The sequence below is a fragment of the Marmota marmota genome, unplaced genomic scaffold (assembly GCF_001458135.2).
Source record: "Marmota marmota marmota unplaced genomic scaffold, marMar, whole genome shotgun sequence".
NCBI lineage: Eukaryota > Metazoa > Chordata > Mammalia > Rodentia > Sciuridae > Marmota > Marmota marmota.
Window position 1 is genome coordinate 13369162 of NW_025999960.1, and position 15904 is coordinate 13385065.

Genomic DNA, 15904 nt, shown 5'->3' on the forward strand with positions numbered 1-15904 from the left:
GGCGTCCCCCCTCACTCCCACCCCGCCGCCGCCTTCCGCCTCCCTCCTCCGGCTCCCCTCGACCCGCGGAGCGGCTTTGCGACGGGGATCCACACCGGAGGCCCCAGCTCGCGACCCTGCACTCTCCTGTCCGTTTGTCCAGCCCCAAACAGGGTGGTGTTGGGGTCGGGAGAGGCTCAGGGGGAGACGCCCAGTCCAGGAGGGAGGGGTCGCAATCTTGGGGACCCACTTCGCCGTGGCCATGTAGGTAGCATCTCTCCCTCACTAGTCCACGCAATTCCCGGACCTCTTCGCGCTTTGCCTTGGGGCGAGGGCCAAGGGAGCTTTATCAGCGCTAAATTCAGTTGGCATTAAAGGTTTACCAAACAGAAAAGCTGCCTTCGTCTCCGCCCTCATTTGGGGGAGGAGGCGGGGGGATGGGGACTCGAGCACGTTTCCTCCTCCTGGGCGACCAGAATCTTTGCTTGGGGGAAAGAATGGAGAAGGCACAGGGAGGACACCCCTCTGCTCCCTGGAAAAGTTCTATCCCTTTCCTAACTCAGGAGGCGGCATCAGGGATGGTGCCCAAATCGGAAGGAGAAGGGCAGGAAATATGGTTCAGAGCCGACCTTCCAGCTTGAATGCAAAGATAAGAGCATTAACCTTAAAGAAAAAATTACAGAACCAGACCGATTCTTGCTTGTTTTGTTTATTTACTTATTTGTTTGTTTGTTTTTGACAAACTGCTGGCCACTCTGTCCGGACCAGGACCAGGACTGATCCCAGAAAGGGTGTCTGTGCTGTGGGATTTAGTCCCCTTTCAGAGAGCCAGGGCTCCAGCGTGCTTTGGTCCAGCAGGCATGGGAAGGTACAAGCGGGACAAGGCCATGCAAAAAATGAGGTAGAGGGCATGAAGCTGATGAGCTTTTCGATTAAAAACCCGTTTTTGCTTAACTCCAAGATTTAACGATGGGATTTGACTGAGCCAAATGACCCATTTGGCCATTATATCCGGATTAAAAGAAATAAATTACTGCCCTAACAGAAGATGCTAACCACAGCAGAAGCAATAGAGAAACCAACTGAAAAGCAGACTAAATTGAAAAAACAAAAAGCAATTGGAGTAGGGCACATAATATGTAATATTACGTAAAAATAAAAACAATGACAGTGACAACCAATTTCCTCCACCCCACATTCAAACAACCTTCAGTTTAGTGAAAAGTTGTGTATCAATGAATTGGTGTGCTAGCACAAATCTTAGAGGCCAGTGCCTAATTTAAATGGAGTCATGCCCTCAGGGTTATACAGTGGAGGAGGTAGAGAGAGAGGAGGGGAGGGGANAGGAGAGGTGAGGAGAGGAGAGAGAGGGAGAGAGAGAGAAAGGGGAGGGGGAGGGTGGAGGATGGGAAAGGCAGCGGAGCACAACAGACACTAGGATGGCAATTTGTAAATCAATGGATGTGTAACTGATGTGATTCTGCAATCTGTGTATGGGGTGAGGGTGGGAGTTCATAACCCACTTGAATCAAAGTGTGGAATATGATATGTCAAGAAATTTGTAATGTTTTGAACAACCCACAATAAAAATCAAAAAAAAAAAAAAAAGAAGAGAGGAGCAGGAGAAGGAAACATTGGGAGGAAAGCAAACTACATTTCAACTGCTCATTTATGGGATGAGCAGTTGAAATGTAGCAATTATGGAATCACATCCCCTTTGAAATATAAAATACACAGTTTATTTGAAAATGAGATCAAACTGGAGTGATGCTAAGTTATAGCTGGAATAACCAATTTTGAAAAAATTAATTCTGATTTTGACAGCACTGTTGATTAACTGCATTAATTTTACAATTCTCTTTCTTTTTAGTTTTTAAATAACTATGGAAATTGTTGGAGTTGATATGTAGGAAGAATAAACATGATTTTAAAAATAAATAAATAAATAAATGGAGTCATGTGCATTGTTTACTTAACTGTTTGTGGAATAAACCCAGAATAGCACTGGTAAATTCAAAGTGTTTTCAAGTGAGGGCAATTTGATTCAGATTAATTTCAGTTTCATGGAAAGTTGAATTTTATCACAAGAATGCAGCCTGAAATGCTTCATGAAACCATTCTTCACTTCCAGAGGAGAGGCAGAGGTTGAGGTTTTCTTCTAATAGGTCACACCCCCTGGAGTTTTCAAAAAATTTGGTCTCTAGTTCTTTGTTTTTATAGGATTAACATAGTTAACCAAAAAATAGAAGTAAAATTACTCACAGTGCTCGAGAACTTTTTAAATGACTAACAAATGACCAGGTTTTTGCAGTACTTTCCTGAGTAACAGCCCATTCAGAGAAAACCATGAAATAGGAGAAAGACCTGTGTTTGATACAAAAACGCTGTAAGAAGAATAAATGACTTTAAAAATGGAAACAGAAGGTTATGTTATTATAGCTGAAGGCATACCATGGAAACATGCAGTAATTGCACAACATAAGTAAACTAAATGCACTCAAAATCCACAGACAAGGCTGTTTAATCATTGGAAGAACTGATAATTGGGTTCCCCACCTGTTAATGGGAAGCGAGATATGAAAGAGGTGGGTTTATTAAAGTTGGAGAAAAGAAAACTGACTTGACCTCAATAATGATATAAATATGTTCTTATTTTATTTTTATCTTTCTGGTGAATCTTTTTAACCTTCTTCATCTTTTTTTCTAACAGATTGCCTTTATACTAGTCTGTTTTCTATCACTATAACAAAATATCTGAGGCTCTGTACTATATAAAGAACAGAGTTTTATTTAGTTCACTTTCTTTGAGGCTGAAAGTCCAAAATCAGGCAGCCCTATCGGTTTGGCCTCTGGTGAGAGTCCCCTTATTTTGATCCTGGATCCAGTAGTGCCCGAAAACACTTATACTTCTTATTTGGTTACATTCTCTTCTTTTTGCCTCCCTCTCTTCTTTTTGCCTAAATGATTTTGAGGTGTGTTGTGTCACTTGTGAATGACAGAGTCATAATGAATATAGTGATGGTAATAAATACATATTGGGCCATGATTACATGCCAGACTCTGGGTTGTGTGTTCAACATACATTATTTCATTTTCATGTTCATGCCAACCAAATGGTAAACAACTGTTTCAAATTATTAAAAAATGGAGTTGAAATAACCTTAAGGTTTCATTTGAAGGATTTAGATAAAACAGAATAAGAATGTTATTGCCAGAGTGGTTCCAAACCTGAATGGGTACTAAGACAGATGGTCAAGTTGCCTTTCCAGGAGTTTAAAATAGGACAGAGAGCTATTCCTCAGCCCTCTTCCACATGGTATAAGCTACTGGTATTCTGACCATTTGATAATGACTCTAATGGATAATAGAAAGTAAATTGACACCGGGCATGATTTTGGATCTGATGTACTAGGGCAGGTGTGGTCATGTGAACATCTTTCTGTGTTTGGAACAGAGGCAGTGATTTAAATGAAATCTCAGGGGTTCTTTCAGGTCTGTGATTTCCAGAATTTCTTAGGTTATATTCCAAGACTTAAGGAATCAGAAATATGAGACAAGAAATTGTTACAGCACTAGTTTGACAATTCTCAGTCATCTTAACCAATAATGAACACCTTAATAGAACTTTTTATGCTATGAAGGACTTCCACGTTTTTTTGTAGTGATTGATCTTAGCAAGTATCCTGCAATCTGTAATTTGGATACCAGCTAATAGCTAGTCCCTCCCTCCCCACCCTTCTTTTAAACCCAGGGACACTTTGGCTTAAGTCAGGAAATAAATAGCTTTGCCCACCAGTTCTGGAAGTGCCCCAGCAGCCTGTCCTTCTCGAGGCCTGCTCCAGCAGGTTTTTCTAAATTGCCCAAGATTTGCTATGGAATGAGATCTCTCACTCATACTATGTCTCCAAAACTATGGTCTCCAAAATATTTGTCTCCAAAAATATCTTCAGAGGAGACTCGGACTCCAGCCCCTGAGTTCCATGAGGCGTATGTCAACTTGTAGCTTGTTTCTCGGGAAACTCCTTTACTTGGCTGGAAATGACCAGAGATGAGGCAGGTTCCTGCCCCAGGTAGAGCTCAGGATGGAGCAACTCTTTAGTCAGTTCCCGCCCACCCATCTGATTGCTCTGTCTCTTACCTTCATTAGCATAGGCCAGATACGTTTGTTTTAAACTCACCTGAGATAAATAAAAATCACATGACATAAAATTCACTATCTTAACCATTTTAAAATGTACAAAATGTTTAGTGATTTTTTTAGTCTATTCACAATGTTGTGCAACCATCATCAGTGTGTGTGCTATTTATTTATTTATTTTGTACTTGGTATTGAACTCAGGGCATTTAATCCCTGAGCCACAGCTGAAACTGCCATTGAACCAGCAGTCTTGCTGCCTCAGTGCCACAGTCTGGCTGGGCACAAAATCACGAGCCACTCACAGCTTTGTAGATTCAAACAGCAATTCTTTATTCCCAAACTCACACCGGCACTCTACACACACGTTCTGAGGGAATTCACGTTCTGGGCCCCAATCACGTTCTGGGCAAAATCCCAAATACTCTCTGAATCCCACGAGAACTCAGCGGGAACTCAAGGAGCAGGCACGCCTGAGGCAGCAGGATACGCCCTATTCCCAGCAGGGTACACCTTAAACCTGGAACCGCCCTAAACCCGGATTGTCCTAAACTGGGAACGCCCTAAACCCCGATCTGCCCTAAACCCGGATCCGCCCTGGTCCTTGAGCAAGGTCACCTTACATGCAATGACACTGCAAATGACCTGGGTCAATATGGAGAGTCCTTCCTCTAAGCAACATTGGGTAGGCCGACAAATAAATTGCCATGTGTCATTCTTACTTAGCAATGGCCCTCAGCACCTCAGCCTCCTGAGCCGCTGGAATTGCATGCCTGCACCACTGATCCCAGCAACCACCCTTAAATTCCAGATTGTTTTTCATCATCCTGAAAAGAAACCTCAGACCCATTAAGTAATCATTATCATTCCACTTCCTTGCAGCTCCTGGTAAGCAGTAATCTACTTTCTGTCTGTCTGTATTCGCCTTTTCTGAACATTTCATATAAACGGGATCATGTAATATGTGGTCATTGATGTCTGACTTCTTTCACTTAACATGTTTTTAGCGTTTGGATGGAGTTTTTTAGCTAAGGGTTGCAGAACTGATTGAGATCATCCTGGTGAAAGTCCTGCATATTTGGTTTAGTTGCACTTGAATTAGAATGTGGCTCAGGGCGCCCAAAGTCCCATTTATTCAAAGTCTTCAATTATAAAAGTATTAGACCCAGGATGAGTACGGAAATCTACTAGAATCACAAGGTGAGGAGACCTAAGATTTAGACTTGAGTAAAAATCTGTTAGCTTCCCACAATCCCAAGAGTTCATTGAGGGTGACAATTGACAATTTCTAAAGTTCCTTCCAATTCAAAAAATTGATATGATTTTTTGATAATGATGTGTCCCCTGTTGCCCAAGCCCAGGAACAGACTAACCAATTAGAGCAGATCTAAGTTTGATTTCTTGTCTGAGTCAGTTTTTACTACCCCGGACACACAGGCTCCACTCTCTCAGGTGAATGATGTCAATCCATTACTTCATTAAGAAAAACAACTTCAGGCAAGTTCTCCAATGCTGGGAGATTACTTTAATCTATTAAGTATTCAATTATAATGGGGGATCACATACTCATTGCACTATCATTTCCAGCAGGAAAAAATTAGCACATTCTTAGTTTTTCACAGGGATTTTAGCAAGTATTCTGCAATCTGTAATTTGGATAGCAGCCAATAGCTAGTCCCTCCCTCCCCCACCCAACTGGTACACTATAGTGCTCTTCAAAATAATGTAGAAGGGGAATATCTGGTGAAATAGCAAAACATTATAAAATGAACCAATTCTAATTTTCATAAAATAAAAATATATTTGTATATCAATTCTAGGTATGCATAGATAAATCATAAAATATTTCTTCTTTCCTTATCTGTGTGTTATTCTACAATATTTTTGTGATAAGAAAAGTACAATGAAAACTTCTAGTTGGTTGAAGTCATGGGCATCAGCTTTTCGTGGGTTTCTGCTTAATTGTGATTCCTACTTGGTGATTAAGTTCTATAGTTTCAGAAGGCACAAGCCTCCCTGCCTTCTCAGGCAGGAAATGAGATGGCCTCTGTCCTGGGGAACAATAATTGTTCTCCTACCTTAGCACAGGTGCTTATTTGGCAAATAATTCCTAAGTGCCTACCACATGTCATTTGCTCCTCTTTAGTCTGAGAGTTATGTAAGGGCTACGACAACCACACACTCCTGGCTAAAATAAAGTGTATAATAGTCACATGCATATTTCTTAGTGACCAGTAGTCCACATCCCAGGTTGGGGATTCAACCTCCTTGGTTGAGACACACCCCCAACAGCTATGGGTTCTTTCCAAAGGCATACCCTTAAGCCAGCCTTTGGTGAGGTAGAGTGCTCCCTGTTCCATTGCTCCATTTATTTTTTCAATGACAACAAAAATTACTAAACACCTTTTTTCCTAATTTAAAAGTATTGTGTGCTTAGTGTAGAAAAACTGAGAGGTATATGAAAAATAGGAAGAATCAGAGAATGTCATCCATAATCTCACTGGTAAATTACAGTTTCTGCTCAAAGAATAAATCTGCTGAAGTGTGGAACCTGAGAAGTTTGCAAAGGATGATTATTTTTTTCTCTGTCATAATTGTGTAATGATAGAAACAAGCAAATCCTTTTCTTTAATACTCCAAAATTCTCAGCCTTAGGAATGAAATACTCAAATGAGAATTTGTTTTTAAAAACTCAGTGTGTTGAAACCATGAAACAAGCCATTATGGTTACCTCTTAAGATTTTGGTCATAAACAGTAAGTGCTCTGATTTTCATTTTGCTCATTATTAGCCTGAAGAGATCATCTAATTGAATACCTAAATGCTTTTATATCCCTCAAAACTGGAGTTAATTTTATCTCTCTCATAAATACAGATAATATTTAACAAACCTGGTTTAGAAAACTACATGAAGCATTCAGACTCCTGTTTTATGTCTTTTAAAAAATTGGATTTTCTGTTGAAGTAATTAATTTATCATTGGTTTATAACGGTGAATCTGATTATTCAATCTGAAGCAATGATTATTCACCAACCACCATCAAGATAAAATAAAATTCAGAGAGAAAAGACAAGCTCTCCCCACTAGTCAGCACTATCTCAAATACTTAACTATTTTTAGCAAATATAAAGCCATTTTTGCTGGCTGCTCCATGGGTAATTTGCTGTGGAACTCTGACCTTTTAGTTTGTGACAGTGAAAAGAAACATCATGTTAATACAGGAAATGGACTTCTGGAAAGATCACAGAAACCAGTCTTTTTAATTGCAAGTGGTCTCAGTCACACTATATACCAAGCTTCTCATTTAATAATGTCTCCATTATCTAATGAGGGCCATGGGGCTGAACTGGTATATGTAATTTGCCCAACGTTAGTGGTAGAACTAGCTCTCTCACCAAAGCCTGCCTTGCTCTAGTTTCATACTTAACCATTAGTTCTAATGCTTCCCATTTAGGGAGTAGCAGGGTTAGCCATAATTTAAATTCCATTCAGCAAATATTGTTAGCCTTGGCTACACTCCCAGGGCCATAACATGGTTGCTCTTCTCTAGGAATTTGTAGTATTATTAGAAATAAATATCGGATATAAGACAGTCACAGAATTCAGTTCCAAATTGGAGTTAACCAAGAGCCAAAATACTTGCAACAGATAATATGTACTTGGGGTATTCAAAAATTCCAAATACCTGAAGAATTTTAGATCTTACTCATTTTGTTGACTAAATATCTGATTCAGCAAGGTAAATTACATGCAAATCAAAACATAAATTAGGGAAAACAGTTAAATGGTCAGAAATGAAAATTCTTTCTATGAATTAAGCAATGATAACATGAACCCTGTGATTCATCTTCTCCATGGCATTAGCAATAAAGATTTATAAGAAAGTAAAGTAGTATCTCTCTCCTGGCATGCACCAAGGGTCTGAAACACTGTAATTAAATGCAAAATGGCAATGTCTAGAAAAAAATTTGGTGATATGGCAAAATAGAGCATTGAAATCCCTGGAGTTTGGTCCCAGAATTTTTTGTTTATTAACTATGGGATATTAAGTGACTCAACCTTTCAGATTATCACCTCCTCCATTCATAAAATGGAAGTGCAGTACTAACGTATGCACTGCTTGATTCCACAAGATTGAGATGAGAGATAAAAAGTGCTTTGAGAACGAGAAAGTTGTAAAAGAGGATGTCTTGTTGCCCTTGTGCCTTGGACATGGCCTGATACAGCACAGATGTTTAATAAATGTTTGTTGAACCTAATGGCTGGATTTATGTACAAAATAAACAAAGCTGGAGAGGTGCCTCACCACAATATGTTTATACTAACAAAGTATAGCAGGTCCTCATTTGGCTCAGCTCTGCCTTGCTCTCTGTGGTCCTCTGTCTCAGCAACTGCAGGCTGGAGTAAGTCCACCAGTCTGCATGCCTGGGCTTCTCCGAGTGCCTGGGGACTTGAAGGTGACACGTTGTGGGGAGCGTCCTCAGTGGAGATCTTTAGTTAGGAATGAAGATAGGCAATCTCAAAACACACTGGAGAGTACCCAAAGGGGTTTTGAACTATAGGAAAAAGCAAAATAAAACAAATAATAATAATAATAATCACTCTCTCCAGAGAGCAATTTTGACATGCTGCTACTTGCTTGTTACATTGTGATAAAAATACATTATAGGAAACCAGTGTAGGTTTCCTTGGCAGCTGTTGTGTAGAAGAGGTCAGGTGCCAATCTGAACAAGTTGCTGGAGGATGAGTCTGCTCACTGACATTTCCTTTTTTGTGGAAACAGGAGGATGATGGAAAACGTGCTTCTTGTGGCAGTTGTCCACATTTATTTTGAAGTAGAATTTTGCATTCACTCAATTGTATTTATTAAAATGAGTCTACATATTTATTCTTCTTTTTTAAATCCCGCTTGTTGGGTAGACACTGATACCCTGGTTCCTTGGCTCTATTTTTAGAAGCAGACTATCCATTGACAACCACAAGGGAGTATTCAAATGTTTGCTTACTGGTTTTTAGGGTGAGCCTTGGAAAAATTGGAAAGTTCTGGCAAAGAGAGTTATGAGACAACATATGTAGCAGGCATGGAAGAGGATTATCAGAACAAGGGCACCGTGCCCTTGTAACTGTCACCCAAGTGAAGAATCAGGACATTTACTCGCCCTTTAAAAGCCCTCTTGAGTTTTCCCTCCCAGTTGCTAACCTTCCAGTGGCAACACTCTCCTGACTTCTAACCACATGGATTAGTTCTGCCTGTTTTTATACTTTGTTTGTTTTTTTTCCTCAGCACAATTTTTTTTATTGGTTGTTCAAAACATTACAAAGCTCTTGACTTATCATATTTCATACATTAGATTCAAGTGGGTTATGAACTCCCATTTTTAACCCAAATACAGATTGCAGAATCACATCGGTTACACATCCACATTTTTACATAATGCCATATTAATAACTGTTGTATTCTGCTACCTTTCCTATCCTCTACTATCCCCCCTCCCCTCCCCTCCCATCTTCTCTCTCTACCCATCTACTGTAATTCATTTCTCTCCTTGATTTTTTTCCCCATTCCCCTCACAACCTCTTATATGTAATTTTGTGTAACAATGAGGGTCTCCTTCCATTTCCATGCAGTTTCCCTTCTCTCTCCCTTTCCCTCCCACCTCATGTATCTGTTTAATGTTAATCTTTTCCTCTTGCTCTTCCTCCCTGCTCTGTTCTTAGTTGCTCTCATTATATCAAAGAAGACATTTGGCATTTGTTTTTTAGGGATTGGCTAGCTTCACTTAGCATAATCTGCTCTAATGCCATCCATTTCCCTGCAAATTTCATGATTTTGTCATCTTTTAGTGCTGCGTAATACTCCATTGTGTATAAATGCCACATTTTTTTTTATCCATTCATCTATTGATCTGGGTTGGTTCCATTTGGACAAATGGAACGAATACCCTTGGGTCTGGCTTCTGTTGGAGAAGTTCAACTGATGTTTTGTGTGTCGTTGTAGATCTATATGCCTTAGAATGCATTTGCTGAGTCACAGGTCACGTACATGTTCAGCTCCAGGATTAAATGCCAGTTTTCCAAAGTGCTGTGCTGATTTATTCTCTCACAAGAGGTATATGAGATATCATTTTCTTCACATCCTTGTCAACACTTACTATTTTCCATTTTTTCATCTCAGTCATTATAGTGGTAGTATTATTCCCTTGTGGTTGTAATTTGTATTTCCTAATGATTAATGAACTTGGGCAATTTCCCATATGTTCTTTTAGACATCCTCTTTTCTGAGTCTTTTGCCTGTTTTGCTGTTGAGCTGTCCATCTTTTTCTTATTGACTCTAAGACTTCTTTATATATTCTGGTTTGTGAGTTTTTTAAAGTCATATACGTGTGTGTAATATACATAAATTAATATGGAGATCAATATTTTCTCCCATCTGCAGATTGCCAATTCAGACACTTTTGATGAGCAGAAGTTCTGAGTCTTATCAAGTTTATCCCATTTTTGTTTTCCTTTCTTTTATGGTTTTTGGTTTGTTTGTTTGTTTTTATTTTCTATTTAAGAGAGAATTGCTATTGCAAGTTCACAAAGGTGTTTTCCTCAAAAATCTTTATTGTTTTACTTTCCATTTATTTCTGCAATCCATTAGGAATTGACTTTCGTGTGTAGTGGGCCATTTACATATCCAATTGGCCCACCATTTATTGAGAAAACCACCCTTTTCCCTACCATGTTGTAAGGTCCCTTTTGGCATAAATGTGTGATCCTATATATGCAGGTCTGCTTCTGTATTCTTTCTTCTGTTCCACTAATACCACTCAGTTCTGGGTATCATAGCTTTATAATCAGGGTTCCTGACATCTCATAGGGCAAGTCCTCTGCGTTTGTCCTTCAAGAGTGCCTTGGCTCTTCCTAGTACTTCACATTTCCATATACAGCTTAAAAGAATTTGTCAATTTCTGAAAACAAAGAAACCTAAAAGGCAGACTTTGATTATGGTTGCTGGAAGTGTATATTAATTTGAAAGAATTAACATTTATATAATATTGAGTCTTCTAATCATAGCCATGTGTATACTTCCGTTTATTTGGCTCTTTAATTTTTCTTGATGCTATAACTTTCAGTCTTGTACATCTTTAGTTAGATTTATTTCCAGGTGTTTTGAGTGTTTGGATATGTCTGTAAATAGGTTTTATTTTCTCTTTGTTTATTGTCAGTATATACAGATATGAGTAATTTGTAGAAATTTTGTATGGGCATGATCTTATGGTTAGAAACCATGATTTTACTTTTTGCTTTCCAATTTCCATGACTTTCATTTCTTTCTCTTATAGATCCTCCAGTTACAGTGTTGTGTAAAAGTGGCAACAGTGGCCAATCTGGACTTGGTCCTAAGTTTAGGGAGAAGGTTTAATATTCTACTGTTAAGAATAATGCTTGCGGGCTGGGGATGTGGCTCAAGCGGTGGCGCACTCGCCTGGCATGTGTGCGGCCCGGGTTCGATCCTCAGCACCACATACAAACAAAGATGTTGTGTCCGCCGAAAACTAAAAAAATAAATAAATAAATAAATAAGAATAATGCTTGCTTATACATATTTTATAGATTTTTCTGATCAAATTAAGAAAGTTCTATCGGTTAAATGTTTTCATCACAAATGAATATTCGATTTATCAGATGCTTTTCTGCATTTGAGATAACAGTAAGATTTTATTCGTATTTCTGTTATTGTATTGAATTATGTTTACGATATTTGAATTTTAAACTATCCTTGCATATCTGGATTAACCTGTCCCCTCAGTTTACAATATCAATGGATTTGATTTCCTAATATTTTGTTAAGAATTTTTCAGGAATTTTTATGGAAAGTAGATTTGTAATTTTCATTCTCACAAAGTATCTCAGAATTTTAAAATAAAAATTATGCTATTCTAATTTTTTAAAAATCTGAGAAGCTCTTCTTTTGTTTCTATCATCCTGAAAAATTACAAAAGACAGGCATTAATTCTTCCTTAAATATTTGGGAGAATTCATTGGTAAGCTATCTTAGCTTAAAAGCCAGGGCTTTTCTTCTGGAAAAGTTTATATTTTTTAATTATGGGCTGAATTTTTTAATGCCTACTGAAATATTCATGTTTTTTTATCTCTGCTTCTGTTAACTTTGGTAAATCGCATTTTTCAAAGAATTACCCATTTTTTATCAACATAAAGTTGTTTTTAACATTCCTTAGTTATCTCTTTGATATTCATTTGATCTATAGTGATGTCCTCCAGGATATCATTGCTATTGTTGCTAATTTGTGCCTTCCGTACTTGTTTTTAGTTTTTTAGTTAAATCGATCTTGTTAAAATTTTATCATTTTGTTAATCTTCTCAAAAAACTTACTCTGGCTTTTTTGACTTTCTCTAATATGTGTTTCATTTTTTATTTCCTTGATGTCTGCTTTTGTCTTTATCATGTCTTTCCTTAGGTTTGGTTGCTATTCTTTTCCCAGTTTCTTATGATTAACACTTAAGTAGTACATTTTCACCTTTTATTTTATAATACACATTTAAGGCTACACATTTCCTTTGGAGCACTGTTTAAGTTTGGTCCTATAAACTTTGAAATGTATATTTTTGTCATTCAATTTAAATTATTTTCTAATTTTTGGGTTATCCATCTCATGTACTGTTTAATTTTTAAATAAAGTTGGGCTGTTTTTCTACTTTTATTATTGATCTTTGTTACTGATTTATTTCACAGTAGTAAGAGAAGATATTCTGAAAGATTTCAATATTTTGAAATTGTTGAGACTTTATAATATATCAATTTTAACAAAAAGTATTTCTTTTGAAATGAGTATGAGTTGGTCACTAGTGGGTACAATTTTATATACATTTTATTTTATTATCCTGAACAGTTATCCTAGAGATTACAACATATATCCTTGATTTATTATAGAATGGCTTAGTCTATTTGGGCTGCTATAACAAAAAACCATAAATACATAGCTCAAACAAAAAGTGTCTTTCTCACAGTACTAGAGGCTGGGGAGTCCACAATCAGGGTGCCCACAGATTCAGTTTCTGGTGCAGGTCTGCTCCTCATGGATGGTGCCTTCTAGCGGTATCTTCTCATGGCAGATATAGCAAACAAGCTCCCTAAGTCTCTTTCATAAGGTCACAAATCCCATTCATAGGGCTCTAGCCCCATAGTCTAGTTGCCTCCCAAAGGCTGTTCACCTCATTGTCATCCCTGTGGGGTTAGAATATGCATATTTGGGAGCATAAATATTTAAACTACAACAAATCATTATTTTGCCATTCTTCTGATACTTGTAGACCCTTGGACCTTCCAAACTATTGACCCCCAGAAGGTGCAGTGACACATACTAGTAATCCCAGTAACTCAGGAGGCCGAGGCAGGAGGATTGCAAGTTTGAGGCCAGCCTTGGCAATTTAGCCAGGTCCTCTGCAAGTTTCTTTCAAAAGAAAAAACAATAAAAAGGGTTGGGATGTGGCTCAGTGGTAATGCCCTTGGGTTCAATCCCCAGTACTACTACTATGACGACGACAACTACTACTAATACTACTACTGCTACTACTAATAATAATAATGACAATCTCCATACCAATAATAACAGAAATAATAAACTATGTGCCCCTCATGATTTTTGTATTCTTTTTGCCATGCAGATAAATTGTATATATTTATTTTATACTATAAATGACATTACAATTACCATTTTGTGTAGTCAATTTATAAATGACATTACAATTACCATTTTGTGTAGTCAATTGTAATTTATAAGTATCTATATATTTGCTCTTCCAATTTTTTTCCTTCCTGCCTTTCCATATTTCTATCTGAGATTATTGTTTTCTGCCTGAAGAATATCTTCTAGTTAGTCTGAAACCATTTTTATTCCACCTTATTTCTGAAGGATGATTTTGCAAGCTACAGATCTAGGCCAACAATCATTTTCTTTAGGCACTTGAGGTTTAAAACATTATCTTCTGGAATCCATAATCTCTGTTGATAAGTCAACTGTAAATCTTAATATTGCTTCTTTGAAGATAATGTCTTCTTTTTTCTTTTCTTTCCTTGTCATTCTGGCTGCTTTTAGGATTTTCCTTTTTATCTTTGGTCTTCAGTTTGTGACATGATTATTTGCAATTTTATCCTACTCTTGAATCTATGTAGTGAAGACTTTGTCTTTGAAAAATTCCTCTTTATTATCCCATGGCATGTTGTTTTTCTCCAATTCACTCTCATTTTGGGACCTCCGATTACATGTGTATGTGAAATTCTTCAAGCCTCAAGGTCTAGCTATTGTTTTTATTCTTTCTGCTCTTCCTTTTTGCTTCAAAGTCCCTTCCATTAATCTGGTTTCCAGCTCACCAATGCAGCTCACTATCCTGTAGCTATTCTGTGTCCAATCTGTTGTATAACTAGTCCATTTGGGTTCCTAGTTTTAGATATTTTCAGATGTGACCAGAGGAGGTAGCACAACTGTCCCAAAGCATGTGAACTACTTTCCTAAACCAATAGCTTCCTTTGCACGGAGGAGCACGGGGCAAGCCTTACTTGGAGAGGGCAAGACTGTTTGCTATGGCATAATGCCAAGTTAAATAGTTTTTGGAGTATCTGCTTCTCCATCCTTTTTCTCCTTCTACTACAAATTTCACAAAAACCACAAACCACTGTTTTAATGGTGGCACAGCCACCACTCTGAATTTGTGAACAGTGTGCATCAGGGGACAGATCTAGGGACTGAGATACTTTTCATTCATTCATTCATTCATTGGACTAACTTTAGCAAGCACCTACACTGTGCTTTGTGCCAGAAGATTCTTACATCCTCCAAAAGTCTATTTTACCAATTGTTCTTTGGCACTTGTGTTAGCTGGCTTTCCAATGAACTGAAAGTTTTTCACTTTCTAGTGACGTTCTACTTTTTGTTAACCATTTAACTATGTTCTTTATCCTATTTTTTTTGGGGGGGGGGGACAGGGAGTGAACCCAGGAGTGCTTAACCACTGAGTAACATCCCCAGCCCCTTTATTAATCTTTTGTTTAGAGACAGCGTCTTACTGAGTTACTTAGGGCCTAGCTAAGTTGCTGAGGCTGGTTTTGAACTCTCCATCCTCCTGCCTCAGCTTCCAGAGCTACTGGGATTACAGATGTGAGCCACTCCACCCGGCTTCTTTATCCTATTAATGGGTATTTTATATTCCTTTTCTGGCAACTCTAATTTTTGGCTCATCCCTGGGTCAGACACTAGAGAAGCTTAGTCTCCAGCAGTATTCCAGGGCCTACACTTAACATCTACATCACTTGTCAGGCATTAAATACAGATACATTAATACATTAATTACTATTACATAAATACTCTCTGTATTTAATGCCTCAGTTTAGGAGGATGTTTACAGTACTGATTTCTCCTTGTTTCTGAGCCACACCCTCATATTGGAGACAGGAGCCTAGAGAGTCAGTGCCCAGACATTTCTGAGCAATGCTCCTGCACTTTGACCCTCTGGTCTTGGAAAATCCATTTCTGGGCAGCATTATATCTGATCATTTGAAAAATTTTAGAAACATTTTACTGTCACTGCCATTTAGAGACTATATCATATATTGGGCGTTGGATGAACTTAACTCAGTAATAAAAACATTATTTAGCTAATTGGATTAACTCATTTTAAAGATCTGTTCATCTTTAAAATTGATGTTGCCTTTACTTTAGAACAGAAGGATTAACTACTTATCAACTCTGTCAATATAGGGCCATGTTGATAGTGATGTAATAATGC

The 15904-nt window shown here is 38.0% G+C and overlaps 1 long non-coding RNA gene across 2 annotated transcripts in view; it reads left to right on the top strand.

Annotated features, from left to right (window-relative positions):
- The window catches only part of LOC125616648, a 45987-nt gene that overhangs the window by 228 nt on the left and 29855 nt on the right, over window positions 1–15904 (top strand). The window lies entirely within an intron of this gene.